Genomic DNA, 18211 nt, shown 5'->3' on the forward strand with positions numbered 1-18211 from the left:
TTTAAGGGAAGAACAATGCGGTTTTTGAAAAGGTAGGGGATGTGTCGACCATGTTTTCACTCTTAGGTTGATAATTGAGAAGTCCCTTCGTTGTCAAACACCTTTGGTCCTCAGTTTTATCGATTATGAGCAAGCTTTTGATTCTGTCAATAGAAGAGCGTTAGCGTGTTAGCAAAGGTCTTATCCTTATATGGTATACCTGAAAAATACATTAGAGTGATTTGTGCTATTTACGAGAGTTATACTGCTGCGGTTAAGGTAGGAAATGAGGTTAGCAACTCGTTTTGTATTAAATCAGGAGTTAAACAGAGTCGTGTTCTATCCCCCTTTATATGGATCATTTTGATGGACTTCGTCTTAAGGAGCATAGGAAAGGCAATTGGAGACCATGGAATCAAATGGGGAGGAAAAATGCTCCTGGACTTAGATTATGCTGATGATTTAAGCATATTAGGTAAAAGTGTGAGCAAAATGAATGAATTTTTAGAGGTTTTGCGAGTTCAGGGTGCTAGAATACGCTTGACATTTTGATGGACTTCGTCTTAAGGAGCACAGGAAAGGCAATTGGAGACCATGGAATCAAATGGGGAGGAAAAATGCTCCTGGACTTAGATTATGCTGATGATTTAAGCATATTAGGTAAAAGTGTGAGCAAAATGAATGAATTTTTAGAGGTTTTGCGAGTTCAGGGTGCTAGAATACGCTTGAAAATTAATCTGAAGAAGACTAAGTCACTAAGGCTAGGAATAAGTGAAGATGAAAAGGTGACGTTGGGTAACGAAAAGATTGATCAGGTTGGCAGCTTCACTTACCTTGGTAGTATTATTAGTAAAGACAATGGGAGCAGTGAAGATGTTAAAAGTAGAATAGCTAAGGCTCAGGGTGTATTTTTCACAGTTAAAAAAAGGTTTGAAGAATAGAAAGATAAGTCTGCCAACCAAGATTAGAATATGGTAAGCTACAGTGATGACAGTGGTCAAACATGGCTCTGAAGCATGGGCGCTCCGAAAAGCAGATGAAAATTTACTAAATGTTTTCCAGAGAAATTGCTTACGGATTGTTCTGGGTATCTGGCTGACTGAACATATTTCTAACAGTAGGTCTTACGAAAAATGTGGTTCAATCCCACTTTCTTGGGCTATAATGAAAGAAAGGTTGATATGGCAAGGCCACGTTCTGTGGATGAAGGATGACAGATTGCTGAAGATTGTCCTTTTTAGCCAACCGTCCGGGGCTACCAGCAAGAATGACAAGCAGTTCATAATTGAAAGTGAATAAGAAAGAAACATCACTCGTTCGGTAAGAATCCGAACGAGTCAAAAATAAAAGTCAACAACAAAAATAACTATGCTGTTACAATAGATGCGACAACGAGGAAACGGAATGAAATAAAAATGAAAGTGAAGAACAAGTGGTTAAAAGATATATCACAGCAAGTACAAAAAATATGCGGTTGGAAGATGAGCAGCAGCGAGAATGATATGCGAGTCAAAAATGTTGAGTCAAAAATGAAAGTTAAGAAGAAAGAAACATCACGTTAGAAGTACAACACCATTAAATTCTTCGAAGCCAACAATATGTTGTGCAAAACCTAGTACAAACCCACAAAGATGCCACAAACTATACAACTGTTGATTACAAGTCATTGGGACCCTTTAACGTTCTTTGTATTCCATGGAGAGCCCTCCAGTTTCCCGAGGAAAGAAAAGCCATCAAAGGTGATTCATTTGGAGGTTGATGCAGTAAAATAAATATATACAAGCGTTCCATAAAAATCGGCTACGTGGTTTTTTAAAAGCTGGGATACATACATTTTTGGCCACAAAATGATCTAAAGGGACACAACTAAAAGGTATGGTGATGATAACATCACCTTAAAGGCCAGAGTGATGGTATCATACCTATGGTGAAGCTATGACATCACGAAAAGACTTACATTGTCTGCGGTTAGAAGAAAATCGACAGTTTCTTTTCTTTTTCCTCGGAGGAGCTTATGTCCCCTGAGTGTTTGTACACGGTATGTGGTTGTCCTCTTTGCGCTTTGACTCCCAGGCCTCAAGTATGTTCTCTTTTTCACCTTATTTGTTATTTGACTATTGTTCTCTTTTTTGGTTGTTACTTATTTTATATTTTTTGTATCCCCTTGTATCCCTGGCCATGGATCCTTTCGAGGGGGTATAAGAGTATTGAATTTTCATTCTGTATTTATTGATGAATAAAACTCTGAACTCTGAACTCTGAATATATACAAGCTTGCCGTGCCGGGACCCAGCCTTGATATCGGCTACATAGTTCTTTCCTAAAAGTCGCACATTGCCATTTCTGGCAACAAATATGATCTAAATAAGTCACAACTTTAAGGAAGGTGTGACCGTATTTAATCTTTCGTATTTTATGTAGTTTATGTGTTTTTAATGTAGTTTACGTAGTATATGTGATCTTCTATATATATAAAATAAGTTGTTTGTCTGTCTGTCGACTGACGTCATTATAAGGATTGAGCTGTATGTCGTCATGAAGTTAGTTGTTGTCATGTTTGTTATGGCGATGCTTAGTATATGACGTCATTATAAGTATTTAAGAAAATCTTTCAAAGACAAATTTTTAATTGCAAGAAGGTCGTTGAAAGAGAAATTTTTAATATCTATATATATACTAGCTGTTGGGGTGGCGCTTCGCGCCACCCCAACACCTAGTTAGTAGGGGCGCTTCGCTCCCACCCCCAGCCCCCCCGCGCGCGTAAGTCGTCACGCGCCATATTAGTTACGCGCCGTTGTAGTTGTGTCCCTATGTCCCACCTGTGAATATATATATATATATATATATATATATATATATATATATATATATATATATATATATATATATATATATATATATATATATATATATATATATATATATATATATATATATATATATATATATATATATATATATATATATATATATATATATATATATATATATATATATATATATATATATATATATATATATATATATATATATATATATATATATATATATATATATATATATATATATATATATATATATATATATATATATATATATATATCAGTGGCGCCATTTGGGGGGGGGGGGCAGGAGGGGCCATGGCCCCCCCCTGATTTCTGGAGGGGCCCAATTTCAACCACGTAATTCTTTGTTTATTCGTCCTTGTTCTACTTTTTTCTCTTTTTTTTTACCGTATTTCTACTGTGAATTATTACTAAATAGCAAATTCAAGATACTCGACGATTATTGCATTTCAAGAAAGTATCCTGTTTTTGCCGTTCTCCCTAATTAATTTATGGTCACCCTTTTGGCAGGAGTTTGTAAAGTCCTTTCTGGGCTCGGAATACTTCTGTGACATTGAAGTCTCTCCAGTGATTAATGAATCCCGTCAGTCGGGTATCCAGACCAGGGTGTCATTCCAGTTTTGTATTTAGTTTTCTCGTTACCCTTCATCAAATAAAGAACCGTGAAACAGGGTTGAGTTGTGTTCAAGTTCAAATCGGACTATTGAAACATGAGTTCATCCGGTGCGAGTCTTGCAAAAAAAAGGAAAATAAAAGCCCAAAGGAAAGAAGAAGAAATAAAGATGCAACGACGATTGGCTTCGTTTTTCAAACCGACTGTAAGTAAATCTACCACGTTTTAAATTTTGTTTCGTCGACCAATCTTACTGAACGAACCAGAACAAGAGCTACGAGCTCATATGGCACTTGTTACGAGTAGGCAGTACAACAAAGGAGATGAGCCCGTCACAAACCACACCCGCCACCCCAAAAATGCGGTTCGGAGCTAGAAATAGAATATGCAGTTTCACTCAAGTCGGTGCATTTCTGGCATCGCCTCGGATCATCTGGAGCAGATGACTGTTGTAACTTCCAAGTTTCAGCACAATAAAACTATTCGTTTAATCCCTAGACGTGCAACACGGTTTCCGGTACCTCCTTCCAGCTGCCCCTTTCGCGGCCGAATCTGGCTCGGACACTTGTGAACGGATCATCTAGAGCATCTTGTCTCACCACCTATCAAGTTTCACTCGAATCTCAGCATTTTTCAATAAATCCCCGCCCCCCCCCCGACCGTGGTCGGATCTGGTTCGGACAGTAAAATATGTCATCTAGGGCATATGCTTACTTTACATTCCAAGTCTCATTTAAATCGCTGTACTCATTTGACCCATATGCGAGCCACACAATTTCCCGGCCCCCTACTGTGGCCGAACACGACTTGAAAAAATAAAAGTCACATCTTTGACATCTCCGGTTCCCGTCCATCAAGTTCGACTGGAATCGGAGCGTACCCTATCCAATCCCTCGACTACAAGTATTTCACGAGTTTCCCGGTGGGCGCCTCCACCCCCCCCCCCACAAATATCGGATCAGATCCAGACTTGACATGGAACATCTGAGACGATATTTCTTTCCACTTGCCAAGTTTCATTGAAATCCGATCACCCGTTTAAAAGTTATGCATGCCACTAGTTTCCGGATTCCCATCCCTCCACTCCCCCCACGATGGTCGGATCGGGGAAACGACTAATCTCAAGTTAGTCTGTTCGAGTCCCTGATATGCCTGCCAAGTTTCATCGTCCATTTGCATCAGGAAGTACCGATCTCGCGGAATTGCCAGAAATCCGGACCCCCCCCCCCCCAAGTCCCCCACAGTGCCCCCATAGAGGAGGGGGTCTTCCCCCTCCTCTACACCCCACTCTTCATGTTAAAGTTTCTCAGCATTTGTAAAAAAGTTACTTACTGTTTTAATAAAACGCCCTTTGTGTTTGAGGAGTCGTTTTTGCTGAAGTAACTGTACGTAAGTTTCTGATTTATACAGTAAATGTTCTATTTTGGTACTGTTTTTGGTCCCTAAATAAGCTGCAAAATGCGAACCCCAAAGGTAGTACGGTACCTAAAGGCATGTTCGAAAATTTTAAAATTTTTAAGGCTGGATGGGGGCCCAAAATCGATTTTTGGCCCCCCCTAAGGTTTTCTGAAATGGCGCCACTGATATATATATATATATATATATATATATATATATATATATATATATATATATATATATATATATATATATATATATATATATATATATATATATATATATATATATATATATATATATATATATATATATATATATATATATATATATATATATATATATATATATATATATATATATATATATATATATATATATATATATATATATATATATATGTTTTTAACTACGTAAAACTTGCGAATATACAACATTCTTTGCTGTCCCATTGTCTGTGCATATAAATAGATTGTCAGGTTTACCGACTCTTGAACATGCAACATATAATGGTCCATTGGAAAACAATCCGTATTCAGATCTATACCTCATGATTCTAATGATTGCCCTTGAGCTTTGTTGATGATGATTGCTAATCGACCATTCCCTGTGTCGCCATCGTCATTTACATATCCCCCTGTGCCCCCCGGCGTCCCCTTTGTAGTTTTGTCCCTGTGTCCCGGTCGTCATTTGTGTCCCGGTGTCCCAGTCTGTGATTTCTCTTTGAGTGTCCCTGGCGTCATTTATATTCCTTGTGTCCCGGTGTCCCGGTCGTCATTTATATCCCCCTGTGCCCCCCGGCGTCCCCGTTGTAGTTGTGTCCCTGTGTCCCGGTCGTCATTTATGTTCCCTGTGTCCCGGTTGTCATTTGTATCCTGGTGTCCCGGTCTGTATATACATTCGTTTTTTAGTTTTGTTTTTCTCCTTTATTTTTCATTTTTTCCTTTTTTATTTTTTTTCTTTTTTAGTTTTTTCAGTTTTTTAGCTTTCTTAGTTTTTTTATTAGTTTTTAGTTTTTTTTTCTTTTTAGTTTTTTTGTAGTTTTTACCTTTTTTTAGTTTTTTTTAGTTTTTTTACTTATGTCCTGGTCGTCATTTATACTCCCTGTGTCCCGGTCGTCATTTGTGTCCCGGTGCTTTGTTGATGGTGATTGCTAATCGAACATTCCTTTTGTCCCGGTCGCTTTTTCTTTGAGTGTCGTCATTTATATTCCCTATGTGCCGGTGTTCCGGTCGTCATTTGTGTCCCGATGTCCCGGTCTGTAATTTCGTCAGTTGAAAACATGACGTCAGTCGACACACAAACATGACGTCACCCGACAGACAGACCCACACACACACAGACAACTTATTTTTATATATATATAAATAAGTTGTTTGTTTGTGTGTCTGTCTGTCTGTCCGCATATGACGTCTGAATTATTTCATCATATACCAGTTCAAAAACGAATGTATTCAAGCCGAAGTAGCTGAGTTGGTAAAGCGTTATGTTCCAGGTTCTAGGTCCGAGAGGTTCCAGGTTTGAACCTTGGCTTTAGCATTAATACAAAAGAAGAAAAAGAAATAAAAAAGGTAAAAACTACAAAAAAAAACTAAAAATAAAATACTAAAAAACTAAAAAAGCAAAAAAACTAAAAAAAGGTAAAAAACTAAAAACTAAAAAAGAAAAAAACTAAAAAAAAACTATAAAAAGGTAAAAACTACAAAAAAAATTAAAAAGAAAAAAAAACTAAAAAAAGGAAAAAACTGAAAAATAAAGGAGAAAAAGAAAACTAAAAACTGGGACACAGGGAATATAAATGACGACCGGGACACTCAAAGAGAAATTACAGACTGGGACACAAATAACGACCGGGAGATATAAATGACGACCGGGAAACTAAAAGATAAATTACAGACCGGGACAGAAATGACGACCGGGACGCTCAAAGAGAAACTACAGACTGGGACACTGGGACACAATTGACGACCGGGATACTGGGAATATAAATGACGACCGGGACACAGGGACACAACTACAACGGGGATGCCGGGGGCACAGGGGGATATATAAATGACGATAGGGACACAGGGAATGTTCGATTAACAATCACCATCAACAAAGCTCAAGTGCAATCATTAGAACAATGAGGTATAGATCTGAATACGGATTGTTTTCCCATTTACAATTTTATGTTACATGTTCAAGAGTCGGTAAACCTGAGAATCTATTTATATGCACAGACAATTGGACATCGAAGAATGTTGTATATTCGCAATTTTTACGTAGTTAAAAACATATATATATCTATCTATATTCACAGGTGGGACACAGTGACACAACTACAATGGCACGTAACTAATATGTTGCGTAACGACTTACGCACGCGGGGGGGGCTTGGGGGGCGCGCAGTAATGACGACCAGGACACAAGGAATATTAATGACGACCGGGACGCTCAAAGAGAAATTACAGACTGGGACACTGGGACACAAATGACGACCGGGATACTGGGAATATAAATGACAACCAGGACACAACTACAACGGGGATGCCGGGGGCACAGGGGGATATATAAATGACGACGGGGCACAGGGAATGTTCGATTAGCTATCACCATCAACAAAGCTCAAGGGCAATCATTAGAATAATCAGGTATAGATCTGAATACGGATTGTTTTTCCCATGGACAATTTTATGTTGCATGTTCAAGAGTCGGTAAACCTGACAATCTATTTATATGCACAGACAATAGGAAATCGAAGAATGTTGTATATTCGCAAGTTTTACGTAGTTAAAAACATATATATATATATATATATATATATATTCACAGGTGGGACACAACTACAATGGCGCGTAACTGATATGGCGCGTAACGACTTACGCACCCCAACAGCTAGTAATTGTATAATTATTAATTTCTTACTCAAGGGGCTGTTCACTTGACTAAGAACGGAGGAGTACCAACCACCATAATGCACGTAGACAACTAGATAATACGGATAAGAACGGAGTCTTAACGGAATCTAGATAAGAACGGAGGAGTACTAACCACCATAATGCACGTAGACAACGTAGGCGAAAATGGTTCCATATTTTATTAAATGAAATTTACATTTTTTTGAATTTTATGCCTAAAAAATGATCTGTGTAGGTCACGAGTTTAACAAAATTGGTTATGAGCCTTTAATTTCGGAACAATAAATCATCAAGTTATCCCAGGAGGGTGTTTCTGCCAGCCAGATGTGCTCACTGAGAAAAAAGTTTATGGTAAAGCTTAGCACTACTGAATATTTCTAATAGAATACACTTGAGTAACTAGTTAAGGCCCAAGTCTATTGTATCACAATCTTGTATTCCAAATTATAAGGTGAGGTAAATTCTGCTAATTCGGTCAGAAATGGGGTTACTACTATTTCATGTTTTATTTGATCAGTCAAAACTATTTCAAATAGGAAGCGAGGAATTAAATTAAAGGCTACTAAAGTGAGCTAAGAACTCAATTTTTATAAACTCAATTTTTTAAGACACAAATTTATCAGTTCAACTTGAAACGAGGCATTTAACAATTATTTCCCTCACCACTTGTCACGATTTTCAAACAGTTCGTGGTAACGCACTGTAGTAAGGAGCGACACGGCTCAATAGTAAACGAAACCCTAAAAAACGAAATTTTGATGCTAAAACATACATTAAAAAAAATTGATTTTCATGCTGATTTTAAATATATAAGTTTCATCAAATTCAGTCTTTGTCATCAAAAGTTACGAGCCTGAGAAAATTTGCATTATTTTGGAAAATAGGGGGAAACATCCCGTAAAAGTCATAGAATCTTAACGAAAGTCACACCATCGCATTCGGCGTATCATAGAACCCTGTAGCAAGAATTTCAAGCTCCTATATACAAAAATGCGGAATTTCGTATTTTTTGCCAGAAGACAAATCACGGGTGCGTGTTTATTTGTTTTTTTTTCCCAGGTGTCATCGTATCGACCAAGTGGTCCTAGAATGTCGCAAGAGGGCTCATTCTAACGGAAATGAAAAGTTCTAGTACCCTTTTTAAGTGACCGAAAAAAATTGGAGGGCACCTAGGTCCCCTCCCACGATCATTTTTTCCCAAAGTCAACGGATCAAAAGGAGATAGCCATTTTGTTCCTCATAGTCAAAAACCATAATAACTATGTCTTTGGGAATGACTTACTCCCTCACAGTCCCTGGGGGAGGGGCTGCAAGTTACAAACTTTGACCAGTGTTTACATATTATAATGGTTACTGGGAAGTGTACAGTCGCTTTCAGGGGGATCTTTTTGGTTTTGGGGGTAGGGCTGAGGGAAGGGGGCCATATGGGAGGATCTTTCCTTGGAGAAATATGTCGTGGGGGAAGACAAATTCGATGAAAAGGGCGCAGGAATTTCTAAAACTACTATAAAAAAATTAAAAAATAAACATGAAAAAGTTTTTTCAATTGAATGTAAGGAGTAGCATTGAAAATTAAAACAAACAGAGATTATTACGCATATGAAGGGTTATAAAAATACTTTAGCATAAAGAGCGAGATATTTAGGAGGAGGTAAATACCTCGCTTTTTAAGCAAAATTATTTTTAGTAATTTCAACTATTTACTCTACGGCCTTTCTGATTCCGGGGTCATTCTTAAAGAATTGAGACAAAACTTACGATTTAGTGTAAAGAGCGAGGCATTAACGAGGGTACAAACCCGTTATATACATACTAAAAATATAAGAATATAAAAGTTTATTACGTAAGTTAATTCTTAAGTTACGTATATTTTTTACTAATAGAAACGTTCGTTAAAAATTAAAAGTTGTAGTTGCCTTTTTATGTAACCGAAAAATTGGAGGGCAACTAGGCCTCCTTCCCCACCCCTTATTTCTCAAAATTGTCTGATCAAAACTAAGAGAAAGCCATTTAGCCAAAAAAAGAATTAATATGCAAATTTGATTTTAATAATTTATGTGTGGAGAGCCAAAATCAATCATGCATTAATTCAAAAACGTTTAAACAAAATAAAATAAATGAAATTCAAGCTTTTAATTGTTTTAAAAAGTAGAATTGTGGCAAAAAGTCAAACTTTAGCGTAAAGAGCGAGGCGTTAAGGAGGGGACAACCCATTTCATATACGGAGTAATTTCTGTTCGTTTTAAGTTTTAATGTCGCTCCTTACTTACAGTTAAAAAAAAACTAGTTGTTTTTATTTAATATCAGTTTAACTCGAGACAAAGTATTTACCAATTTCTTCTCTTAGTAAGAATAAGTGATCCTTTTACCTTAGATAAATTTTAACTTCAACAGGGAAGACCTTTGACTGGATATCCCTATTCTGTGGAAAGAACTTTAAATTCTTAGCTTGACTAGTAACCCTTCCCTCTCTACAGCCCCTATGTATAGACATAACAGCTAGCTTAGCTGCATAGACAGCAGAAAATTGATTTTGGGAGCTAAGGGAACAAGCTGGAAAGGGGTAGACCTCTCCTCAGAATTCAAACTCCACCGTATAGACGCCAGAGAACAAATCTAGGAGGTAAAAAAAAAACAGAGTCTAGGGAATTATAATTTATATTTATGAGATTTATTGTAAAGACGTAGCTGAAGCTCCAAGAGAAACTAGGTTGCGGGGGAAGGGAACGAAATTCTAATAGTTTTTTATCTCTTGTTGCGAGTTTCCCCAGGTTATCCTAAATTAATTCTCACTGCTACACAATTAACAGTAATATTAAGTTTTGGGAAAGGAGCCACTGTAGTCCTTAAAAATGGGATAAATCTTAAGATTAATCAATTATTAGACTGATCTATATTTCAATAATGCTATAGCCTGGTTTTAACTAAGAAAAGGGATAAAAGAACATTATAAGACCCGTAACCAATCAAAGTAAAATCTGAAAAGGACCTTGAGCTATATAAAGGGTAACCACAGCCTTCTTCTGTGATCAGAATAGACTTTAATCTGGCACGTACGTAGGAGGGGCCTTCGAGCCCGGGCCCACCCCGAAATTTTATGAAATGTTTAATTTCCCCATGGTTTCTTGGGATTTCTGGCAAAAGTAGGGCATTTATTGGGAATCTAGATACATGTGTGAAGTCTTTTTTTGGATTTTACAGCATGCAATTATCCGGTCAAGTTACTGCCCAATTATTAACCCATTTTCTGTCTAACTTTTTACCCTCTTTGAAATGATTGGCGATTGTACTGTTTTTTTTTGTTTTTTTTTTCGTAAAGAGAGTTTGCTTTCCTCCTTTCCACAACAAAATAGAATTATCCTTGATATTAGGGCGTTTATCCCCCATTTTCAGGATAAAGTACAGCTTTTAATGGATCAATTATGGAAACTATCATTTTTCATAAAAATCGATGTTTTCGCAATAGAAGAACTACCCCCACAGCACCCACATTGCACTTTTAGCCCTAAAATTTCCCTTTCAGTGGGATGTAACAGATTAATCACTGGTTCTAAATCGCTGTGAACCGAACCTGAGCCTAAAACGTACTTTTGAGGCTTCAGTCTTCTTTCCCCCATGCGCTACATTACTACAGATTAAAGTTTATCTGTATTTTCCGATATACGTGCTTTTTGCATTTATTTAGTTACTAAATAAAAAAAGTGCTACTTTATATCTGCTGTTTTGAAAGTTTTGCCCCCCCCCTCCCCAAAAAAATTCCTGCGTACGTGCCTGACTTTAATAAGATACCTTAATCAAAGAATTAAATCATAATAAATCCAACAGCTACTTTAAATTATCTGAGAGATGCAGTGCACTAATAAACCAATTGTGTAAGTCCTTCAAGGGGAATTTAACAGTTCTACTTAAGGTTAAGGCGAAAAAGGGATTTAATTGGCAATTTAGTTCAACACAAAACATTTATATCTCGGTTCAAACGAAGGGACGAAAAGGTTTTATATTATTATAAAGTTCAATTCAAAGAAGTTACCGCAAATTATTTAACGAAAGGGTTCAAACAGTTCGTGGTAACGCACTGTAGTAAGGAGCGACCCGGCTCAATAGTAAACGAAACTCTAAAAAAGGAATTTTGATGCTAAAATATACATCAAAAGAATTGGATTTTTATGCTGATTTTAAATATATAAGTTTCATCAACTTTAGTCTTTGTCATCAAAAGTTATGAGCCTGAGAAAATTTGCTTTATTTTGGAAAATAGGGGGTAACACCCCGTAAAAGTCATAGACGAAAATCACATTTTAACGAAAAACACACCATCGCATTCAGCGTATCAGAGAACCCTATAGCAAAAATTTCAAGCTCCTATCTACAAAAATGTGGAATTTCGTATTTTTTGCCATAAGACAAATCACGGGTGCGTGTTTATTTGTTTGTTTGTTTTTGTTTGTTTTTTTTTGTTTTTTTTTTCCCCAGGGTCATCGTATCGACCAAGTGGTCCTAGAATGTCGCAAGTGGGCTCATTCTAATGGAAATGAAAAGTTCTAGTGCCCTTTTTAATTGACCAAAAAAATTGGAGGGCACCTAGGCCCCTTCCCACGCTCATTTTTCTCCAAAGTCAACGGATAAAATTTTGAGCTAGCCATTTTGTTCCACATAGTCGAAAACCATAATAACTATGTCTTTGGGAATGACTTACTCCCCCACAGTCCCTGGGGGAGGGGCTGCAAGTTACAAACTTTGACCAGTGTTTACATATAACAATCGTTATTGGGAAGTGTAGAGACGTTTTCAGGGGGATTTTTTTGGTTTTGGGGGTGGGGCTGAGGAGAGGGGGCTATGTGGGTAAATCTTTCCTTCGAGAAATATGTCATGGGGGAAGAGAAATTCAATGAAAAGGGTTCAGGATTTTCTAAAACTACTATAAAAAAAAAACAATGAAATAATAAACATGAAAAAGTTTTTTCAATTAAGGAGAAAGTAAGGAGTAGCATTGAAGCTTAAAACAAACAGAGATTATTACGCATATGAGGGACTCTAACTATACTTTAGCATAAATAGCGAGGTATTTAGGAGGAGATAAATACTTCGCTTTTTATGCTAAAGTATTTTTAGTAATTTCAACTATTTACACTACGGCCTTTCTGATTCCGGGGTCATTCTTAAAGAATTGAGACAAAACTTACGATTCAGTGTAAAGAGCGAGGCATTAACGAGGGTACAAACCCCCTTATATACATAATAAAAATATAAGAATATAAAAGTTTGTTACGTAAGTTAATTCTTAAGTTATGTATATTTTTTACTAATAGAAACGTTAGTTAAAAATTAAAAGTTATAGCTGCCATTTTATGTAACCGAAAAATTGGAGGGCCACCAGGCGTCCTTCCCCACCCCTTATTTCTCAAATTCGTCTGATCAAAACTAAGAGAAAGCCATTTAGCCAAAAAAGGAATTAATATTCAAATTTCATTTTAATAATCTGTTAATCTGATTCAATACAAAAAGTTCAATAAGATTGGACAAGTCCTATGGTGGAGAGCCAAAATCAAACATGCATCAATTCAAAAACGTTCAGAAATTAAATGAAAAAAATAGTTTTTTTTTAACTGTAAGTAAGGAGCGACATTAAAACTTAAAACGAACAGAAATTACTCCGTATATGAAATGGGTTTTCCCCTCTTCAACACCTCGCTTTTTACGCTAAAACTTTTAATTGTTTTAAAAAGTAGAATTGTGGCAAAGAGTCAAACTTTAGCGCAAAGAGCGAGGCGTTGAAGAGGGGACAACCCATTTCATATACGGAGTAATTTCTGTTCGTTTTCAGTTTTAATGTCGCTCCTTTCTTACAGTTAAAAAAAACTAGTTTTTTCATTAAATACTTACCAGAAGCTCCACTACTTCCCAATTTGATATGACATAAGACAACTCCTCTTTCTTTTTGGTCTCCATGTTTTATTTGTTTAGCGCTTAGTTGTGATTTGTTTAGAGACAGGTTTTGTTCTACCCCTTCTCCAAATGTTAACCAATCGCTAGTTTTTAGTTAAATTAATAATTTTTGTATCTATTAGCCTGTTCTAAATGCACATAATGTCGCAATTGTACTTTTGTCTAGTAGGACTGGACTAAATGAAGTCCTGTTATTTATTTGGGGGTTCAAATGCTCTCCAATACTTGAAACAAATAAATGTCACTTCAAAGTTATGACTGGGTGATTTATTAAGACCAATTGTGAGATGGCAGGTTTATTTCTAATAAATTGGACCAAGGGTGATTTCAAATTGAGTTACAAAATTTGCATAAACATATTAAGGCATTCTTACAACCTCCCTCACTTAAATTCTTAGTATAATTTTTGTTTAAAACATTAAAAGAAAAAATACAAAATTACTAAGAATCATTTTAACTCAAACTTTTCTTGTTTTACTGCTATGTGGAATCCTTGAGACTTTTGGTGTCGATAATCTATCCATCGTTTTTTCAATTTTTTGAATATTACCCCAACCAGAGAGAGTCCTACTATGGATAGTAAAGTGTAAAAATATTTAAAGTCTACATCCAATATGCCGTTATATTTTTCCTCTTGTTTTCTTGCAAGGGGCAAAACACAGTTTGCGCTTTACTATATATATATATATATATATATATATATATATATATATATATATATATATATATATATATATATATATATATATATATATATATATATATATATATATATATATATAATATATATATATATAAATGACTGTGGAATGTCAGTTTAATTGGCATGTAGTAATATTTATTGGTACTTGTGTATTATTCAGAACACACTCAATAAGTGAAGTCTGGTTTTTTCGTGAAACAAACTATGATGCAGGTACATTTTATGTGAAACTCTGGTTTAATAACCACAAAGACAAAACTCAAAGACAAAAGGTTATATTAAATTAGAATTCTAAGCTGTAATTTTATAATTTTCTTAATAAATTATTACATTTTCATAAATTTTGTTTTATTTCATTCGATTTATCTAAAGTTTGGGCTATACATTTGCACATTAAGGGGGTGGAGTGCATTATATCATATACCTAACTGAACCTAACTTAACCACCTCCGTCCCATTGCATCAACTTTTTCATCACCAGTGGCCAAATTAGGAAAGTGGTTGTCGGTGGCATTGCGTCCACTGTTAGGAACACAAAAATCATATATACAAAATTCCACTGATCTTACTAATAAGTTAAAAAATTTCACACTTGAGGAGAATTCAATTCTCTGTAGTTTTGATGTAGTGTCCATGTATTCAAATTGTAACGTGAAAAAGTGCGAGGACATATTAAGGATGAAATTACAAAAGCACTTTGATTTGATACAAGATGTGACCATGGCGAGTTTGGAGATTGAAGTCATTATGAAATTGGTTATTCTTGCAAATGAACATTCTCTTTATTTTGGTTTTAGAGGTAAATTTTATAAACAGGTGTTTGGTTTGGCTATGGGGACATCTCTCTCCCCTTTGTTGGCAAATCTCTTCATGGAATCTATTGAAACCTCCGCCATACACGGTTTTAGGCTCTCTCCTTGTTTCTGAGGCAGATTCATGGATGATGTGCTCTGCATTTGGAAACACGATTTAGAGTCTTTAGACCTTTTCCATATACATTTAAATAGTTTTGACAAAAACGTAAAATTTACAGTGGAGCTTGAAGAAAGTGATAAACTACCTTTTCTGGATATCTTATTGATCAAAAGTGAGTTCCATTTACTTTTTTCAGTTTATAGAAAGCCTACCCACATTGATAGGTATTTGAACTTTCACTCTTGCCACCCTATTTCAGTGAAACGAGGGGTTGTGATTGCACTGGTGGATAGAGCTTTCAGAATTTGTTCTTGGGAGTTTTTAGATTCTGAATTGTTATATTTGAGGGATGTTTTATTTTGTAATAGCTACCGATTAAATTCATTGATAAAATAATAAAAAATAGACGCATTAAACACAACAGTAGGATTATTGGGGTTTCACAGTACACAGAATTAAACTTACCGAAACGTTTCATTTCTTTACCTTATGTACCTACTTTGGGGGAGATGCTTAAAAGAATTTTGGGTAAACATAACATTGATACTTGTTTCCAATCAGTGAGACCATTAGGTAGTTTTTTTAATTCTGGGAAGGATTTAACCCGGGGAAATTTAGTTAGTGGGGTATATAAAATTCCTTGTTCCTGTGGAACGTTTTATATTGGTAGAACTCACCAACAATTTACTGAAATATTTACTGAGCATCGCAACTCAATAGAAAAAACCCTACAACTAAGAAAGCCTCCCGAAACTTTTATTTCGGCTCTAGCTGAACACATTCTTTTATCCTGAACATTTTATACAATTTGATGAGGCTACAGCTATTTCTAATGATAGAGGTTTTTCTCAGTGAGCGAGGGAGGCTATAGAAATTAAAAAACATATATTTGCTAATATTTCAATAAATAGAGACACAGGGAATTTAAATATTGACCCAATTTATGATATTCTTTTAAAAAATGAACCAATAGTCGATGGGGGAATTAAAATTTTACACAATCACCAGGGGACAAGATTACCCACTTGACCAAAAAGAGTTGCTTCAATGTTAACTTACAAGAGGATTATTTCGCAACGGAATAATTAATTAAGTTTCAATTTTCATAAATTTTTCCTCAGTTGCTCTTTGATTCTCATTGAAGTAACTCGCATAGCTGCTTTTCCCTACGTGGATAAGTAGCGACAATTGTATTAATTATATTCGATGGTGGTTTTTATTTGTTTTTAGATTAATTTTCTTTTCATTTTCTATCTTGTGCTGAAGACGCCTTGTTTTATACAGGCGAAATATCCGCGTTGTTTTAGTCTTTTAATTCTACTGGCCGTCGTCTCGTTTTAAGTTTTCTTTTTGTGGAGTTTTATCTCTCTTGATTGTTTATTGTCATGTCTGGCCAGTTCGGCTTAAGAACTTTCATTTTATTTTACGAAAGAATCTAGCTTCACTTATTGAGTGTGTGCTGAGTAATACCCAAATACCTATTTATTCCTCAAAGGTTTGATACTTTTTTATATATGAAAGTAAGAAAAGTGAAAACATTTCTAAGTATTTTGTTTTCAGTAAAACACAAATTGCGTTCTGGTCTTGAGAAACCACGAGAGTTATCAGCCCTATTCAGGCCCTATTTTGACTCTTTTGAGTTTGATTTGCCTATTTATTGTAATTCCTATTCGTATGAGTTTCATTTATTTATTGATAGTGATTTGTGGTAGTTTTACGCTTGGACTTATTTGACTTTATTTTTGCTCTTTATTGGCTTAATCGAACTGTATAAATTTTTTTTTAAACTTATTCCGTGGAAAAATTTTCAAATTAATTCAGTTCGTTTTTTCGTGGAAAAAATAATATTTTCTCTCTATAACAACCCATAGTATGCGTTGCCATTTGTATGTTGGAGAAACTTTTTCAGCAATTTATAATCGTGACACAAACAGTATTTTTTAATTTAATTTCTTAGCTTCTGAAGCTGATCTAGACATAAAACCTAATATGATTTCCTAAAGATTCTATCTATGATCTTTGACAACCAGGATACACTTACACTCTTTTTATTTATTCAAATTGTAAGAACAGAAGTAATAATCGTAGTATCTCCAAAAGTTTCAACTTAATGCCCCAACTTGTTATCGATGCATTGCTGAGATGTATTATTGACAACCATAAATACAATGCCTTTTGATTTAGTTTTAAAGCAGCATTTAGTATAATGAGCCAGTTTCATAATTGTTGGGGGTTTGAATGCCTTTTATACCTAAAGACATAGTGGCTGGACCGTTCTACTAGGGTTTCTACTAGTATGTCAGCGTATGAAGTGTATTTTTGCTAGGATTGAGTCATCGAAGTGTATGTTTGCTAGTGAGTTAATGTGTGGTCAAAGTATTCAATGTAAGAGTGAGTTGTTTATGTTTTAAATTAATTGTAGAGGGCTAAATAGCTCACATTAATATTTGTCTGAGTTAGTTCGAAATGGTAGGGATATTCAAATTTTAGGATTGACTGAGATGTGGTTGAATACTCCAAGAACTCAGCTATTCGTTTGTATAATATCTTTCAGATATTCAAAACATAATAGGGAGCATCGAAATATGTCTATAATTACTGAAATCTGTTCGGTCGCCACATTTATACAATGGAACTACTCTGGCGATTAAACACGGCAATATCATGGGTAAAACATATTTCACTACTTTCAGAGACAACACATTCACTCCAGCCGCTCTATTTCACATTTCGCTCGCAGTTTCTGTCTCCTCCTGAGGACTATTCTTCCGAAGAAAAAGACTAGTATTACTAGGTTCGGGCAAGTACTACTCAAAAGAACCATCTTCTACCCGATTTTCATCTTACAGTTTAATTTTTTCTCCAATTTGTTTCTTGGAGAAGATAGATTTCTCTTTTGTGAACGAATTTG

The sequence above is a fragment of the Artemia franciscana genome, chromosome 15, assembly GCF_032884065.1.
Source record: "Artemia franciscana chromosome 15, ASM3288406v1, whole genome shotgun sequence".
NCBI classification, from domain to species: domain Eukaryota; kingdom Metazoa; phylum Arthropoda; class Branchiopoda; order Anostraca; family Artemiidae; genus Artemia; species Artemia franciscana.